Source organism: Marmota marmota, unplaced genomic scaffold (genome assembly GCF_001458135.2).
Source record: "Marmota marmota marmota unplaced genomic scaffold, marMar, whole genome shotgun sequence".
NCBI lineage: Eukaryota > Metazoa > Chordata > Mammalia > Rodentia > Sciuridae > Marmota > Marmota marmota.
In genome coordinates this window covers 9,255,009-9,260,547 of record NW_025999998.1, presented here as the reverse complement: position 1 = coordinate 9,260,547, position 5,539 = coordinate 9,255,009, and the positions used below count along the sequence as shown (strand labels likewise).

General features: G+C 40.6%; 1 pseudogene; it reads left to right on the top strand.

The window, feature by feature from the left end:
- Positions 1-2,453: 2,453 nt before the first annotated feature.
- LOC125617932 lies at positions 2,454-2,567 on the top strand (annotated as a pseudogene).
- The last annotated feature ends 2,972 nt before the right edge of the window (positions 2,568-5,539 follow it).

Below are 5,539 nucleotides of genomic sequence, written 5' to 3'. Positions count from 1 at the left end.
CTAAGGTGAGGGAGGGTCTGTTGATGGTCTTTAGAATTTTCCCTGCATTTGTGTAGCTTCTCCCTACCGGATATTTTAAAATTCCACCTTAATTTTATTTTCTCCTTCTTATGCTCTTCTAAATTTTCTTTTGCACCTAGATTATGGGCTCATTATAATTTATCAAATTATTGCTTTTCAAAAGTCTCTGATTTCAAGTTCTTTTTAATCAAGATGTTGCTCATCTACCTTACTTAAGTCAATGTGCTGAGTTAAACCATGGACAGACAGCTACAACTCTATGTCCCATAGACAGAGCCAGGGTACCTAAAGGCTGTGTCAGGGAGATCTGAGAGCACATTTGTAGCTTAGTGTGCACTCAAAGCCTCCCTGGTGTGATAGAAGGGAACAGGATGTTCCTCAGTTTCAGGAGTCCTCTCAGCCAGCAGAGGTGGTGGGAGTCTCTCTAAATGCAGTATATTGGTCAACAAAATGGGAATGATTGTGATACTTACCTCCTGCCATTTAATATAAATGAAAATGGATATGGAAATTACTTTGGAAAATATAAATCACCAGACAAGCTGCTCCAAGATGGTTATTATAAGGATTTTCATTCTTCACCCCTTGTATGCATGTATCTATACGGATATCATTTAGGGAATAATTTTGCCATGAAAAGAGTCTAGTCCTGCCTCTGACACTAACCTGTAAACTTTGGACAAATCGTTCATGTATTTAAGAATTATTTTCCGTATCAACAAAGTAAATTAGATATTGATCACAATCTCTTATAAGTCTAAATGTATGGGGTTTCACGAGTACCAAGAAATAAGCATGGAGAAGTAGGCTGGCTAGAGTCTTCAAAAGCAGAAGTAGTGGTCATGTGATGCTGTGGTCAGGGGGGGTCACTCTGAGAGAGGAAGTCTAATGACAGCTTGCAGAAAGTGACTTCAAGGGAGTGTCACAGGGTAGCAGAGTGTCCAATGACTCAAGGGAAGATTGCTTATCAGAGAGCCACCATGGTACCTTAGCTGACGACAAACAGCAACTGCAGAAAACAGAAGTCCCCTGTCCAGCATCACCTTGCATAATGTGCTGAAGGACTGGTCCAGTGTCTTAAGAAAGTAGAGAAGTACAGAAGGCTCAGAAATGACAATCTTCTGAATGGACTTCATGCCTCCTCCCTCCTTCCTCTCTAGTCCCTCTCCCACATTACCACCAGAGGGACCCTAAACTCAAATATGGTCCTCGCCCTGGTAGGATGAAAAATCTGATTGCTTCTAGATATGGATATCGATATGGATATATGGTCTACTCTGACTCCTCAGCTTTGTGTGCAGTTTCCCTTTCCCGGGACCAAATAATGCTGAACTTATATTTGTTTTCTTCCTAACTCAGGGCCTTTGCACATGCAGTTCCTCTACCAGTAATAGTCTTACTTTATTCTCTACCTGGAGAATTCTTTCTCCTCCTTTCAGACACAGTTCAATTATTACCTTCTTGGTTGGAAGCTGTGTGTTGTCACTTATCATAGGATTTTTAAAGATAGTGTTTACTATGTCTGTTTTTCCATGAGCTTGTGAACTTCTAGAAATGGATGTTTTGCAAGTGTAAAGAGATGCTATGGTAATATTTTTGTGAAGTGTGGTAATGGTTAGTTAAAATGACCCATTCAAAGCATGGGGCCTTGAAGAACTTTGAAAAGAATCCATAAAAGAACAGGGCTCTTGGGGCTGGGGATACAGCTCAGTTGGTAAAGTGCTTGCCTTGCCTGTACAAAGCCCTGGGTTCAATCCCCAGCAACACACACACACACACACACACACACACAAGAACAGGGCTCTTCATAATATAAACAGATAAAATCTAAGAAGAGACAGGTTTGAGTTCAACAAAATTATGAAGAGGAAATAAGATAGATAAGGAAAACTTTACCTATTAAATAATATACTCAGTACACAGTAAATGTCTCTTACGTGGCAGGTGCTCTGAATACAAGGGCAAACAAAAGCTGCCTCATGGGTATTTGCCTGTTCTTGCAAGTGCAGTAGGTAGAAAGTCTTTGCTTTAAAAGTTTTAAGTAAGGGGATGAAATGATCTGATTGACATTTTGGGAGATCATTCTGGCTTTTCTGAGAACAGACAAGCACATATAAGGGGCCACTGGTTGGGAAGCCATTGCATTAGATGAGATAACAAATAAAACTGACCTCCTGATCAGAATCACCTGGAAGGCTATTAAAACACAGATACATGAACCCCACCCCTCCAGTTTCTGATTTTGTAGGTCTGGTGGCAATGTAAGTGGGAGGAGTGGAAAATTTGTCACCCAACAAGTGCCCAGATGGTGGAGCCGATGCTGCTGATCCTGGAACCCCACTCAGCCCCCTGACCTCTGCTGGGTGAGAGCAACAAAGCTGGGATGAAGGGCACCAGCTTCAGCCATAACCTGACAGTCAGATTAGAAAGACAGGTGGCACTGTCATAATCAGGACAGGCTGAATATTCACTATAGAAAGACTATGCATGTGTGCCCAGACCTAGTTCTTTCTCCAGGTCTGATTTTATAAATGCTTGTGATAAACCAGATTGATTTATTATATGATCGTTTTGTGTGATCATATAATGGCTATGTTTCTAGGTTATCTTTGATCAACCTTAAAAATGACAGTACAGCTAGTAGAATAACTTGCAAATAATCAGTGCTGAGTTGGAGATTTGTCTAAAGAATGTATAACCAAAATTGGGGAGTTTTGTGACTACAAGTTGCCATTAAATGTATTGTAAAATTACAGTTTTATTTTTTAAAACAATAAAAGACGTGTGACATATATTACCAGAATATATTAGGAGAAAGAGCATCCCTACAATACTCGAAAAAGAAAAAAACACGAGGAAAGTCTGAGCAAAAAAGAGTATTTATTATATGAAACTTGAATGAGATTAAAAAGACAAAGAAAACTAAAGGAGCCTCTTTCACATCAGAAGTAATAAATGTATGGGCATCATGTATCCTCCTCCTCACATTTACAAGTGAAAACAAGATTTTTTCCAAACTGAAGTAATTCTGTGTCCTATGAACAGAAGTGTAGCTCCTAAAATTTGGTATCTTGTGAATGGCTGTATAAGAGAAAGTAACTATACTTTTGCATTGTTAGACTCTTGGGGTTTCAGATGAAAAGAGAAATTGGATAAACAGACCCTGGATATAATCCAGTGTCAGTCAGTTTTGCATAACTGTGACCAACATACCCAACAAGAACCACTTAGAGGAGAAAAAGTTAATTTTGCCTCTTGATTTCAGAGCTTCAGTCCATGGCCAGCCAAATAGCCTGCTTTGAGCCTAAGGTGAGGCAGAACATCATGGCACAAGGGTGCAGTAGAGAAAAGCAGCTCAGCTCATGACAGATAGAAGCAAAGAGAGCTTGAATGCAAGGATCCAAGGATAATATAATCCCCAAGGGAACACACCCAGTGACCCACTTCCTCCAGCTATACCCTGTCTACAGTTACCACCCATTAATTTATTCAAATTTTTAATCCATCAAAAGGACTAATCCACTGATTAGGTTATAGCTCTCATAATCTAATCATTTGGCCTAAACATCCCTGCAATTGTCTCACACTTGAACTTTCAGGGGACACCTCATAATCACACCATAATTGATTTCAGGCATCTCAGAAAACCAACCACTCACCCACCATGTCTTCTGCTCTGACACCCAGCCACATGTCTCTCTATGTCCTAGAATGGACTCCTTACCTTAGCAGCTCTCTTTGCACATTCAGGTTTTAGATCCAGTTATAGAACAAACACTCTATATTTCTATAAGCCAGTGCCTTGGAGACTCTGTCCAGGTTCTGTCTGTCTTCTGAATCAGCTTGGCATCTACATTTCTGCCCTATTGGTTGCCGCAGTCTGGCTGCAGCAAAATAACCGGGGGTGGGGNNNNGGGAGAGAGAAGGGAAATTGCATGGTAATGGAAGGAGACCCTCAGGGTTATACAGTGGAGGGGGTAGAGAGAGAGGAGGGGAGGGGAGGGGAGAGGTGGGGAGGGGGGAGGGTGGAGGATGGGAAAGGCAGCAGAGCACAACAGACACTAGTATGGCAATATGTAAATCAATGGATGTGTAACTGATGTGATTCTGCAATCTGTGTATGGGGTGAAGGTGGGAGTTCATAACCCACTTGAATCAAAGTGTGGAATATGATATGTCAAGAAATTTGTAATGTTTTGAACAACCCACAATAAAAAATTAAAAAAAAAATTATATATCCAAATTATAACCCTCAATAGCTCAGAATGTGTGATTATTTTGAAATAGGGCCATTCAGGTATGTTTAGTTAAATAAACATGAAATCATGGGATGGGGCCCTAATATAGTATGAACGAAGTCTTTATAAAAAGAAGAAATTTGGACACAGACACAGGCTTACAGGGAGAATGCCATGTGAAGATGAAGGCAGAAATCAGAGTAATGCTTCTATAAGACAAGGAGCCCCAATGATTGCCAGAAAACCACCAGAAGCTGGGGGAGAGGCATGGGGCAGATTCCTCCCCATATCCCTTATAGGAACTAACCTGGCTCACACCTTGATTTCAGACATTCAGTCTCCAGAACTGTGAGACAATAAATTCCATTACTTAAGCCATGCAGCATGTGGCACTTTGTTACAGCAGCTCTAGCAAACTCATACAAGCCCCTCATAGTAACTGCTTCAGTTGTACTGTCCACTTTAGCTCTTAACTCTATTTTCTTTGTCTTAGATCCAGATCTTCTACAGTCTGTAGTCAGCAAGCCACTGCTAATCCTTCTATCATAACAGACCAGGTCTTCTGGGACCCAAATCAGGACACACACCCTGAATCCCCACCTTTCCAGATAGAGTTCTGACACTGGTCCTCATTGGGCCGTTACCTCCTTAGGAATCTGTTCCATGTTTTATTATCATCTTGAATCCTACCAATTATCACAGTGCTTGAATCATAGCCAGTGTGTTTGTTGAGTGAACAACAAAATTAATGAACTAGTCATTCCTTATCTATTTTTCCCTTTAGTAAATGGGAAAACTACAGGGCTTTTGACCTTCTAGTTGGTGTCTTTTTGTCAATACAATGAGTAGTTTATTTGGGAAGCATCTGTTTTTGGATCACATTACTCTGCAAATGCATATTCTTAATGAAAGTGATCAGTGCAGATCAAGCTGACATTAACACTAAAGATATGGAGGATTGCTTTGGTGTGCAAATGGAAATGGTTTGGTGCCGGGGGATAATGAATACATGAGAATTAGGACTGCATTATTAAACTGAGGGGATGAAACTTGTCATTAGTTCCTACTGCTTCTTGGAGTTATTGTTAATAGCTATTTGAGTGAGGAGACAGGAACATGTGGAGAAGAGGATGTGAAGAAACAAATGTGTAGATAACGTCTGCTCACTGAGATATGTGGTATTTGGAATTGATCATCCTGCAGCTTTTGCTGAGAGGCTAGTGATTTTGAACTGATCTGTTTCCCCAAGCTCAATTGGAGGTGCAAGCAGCTGACAACTC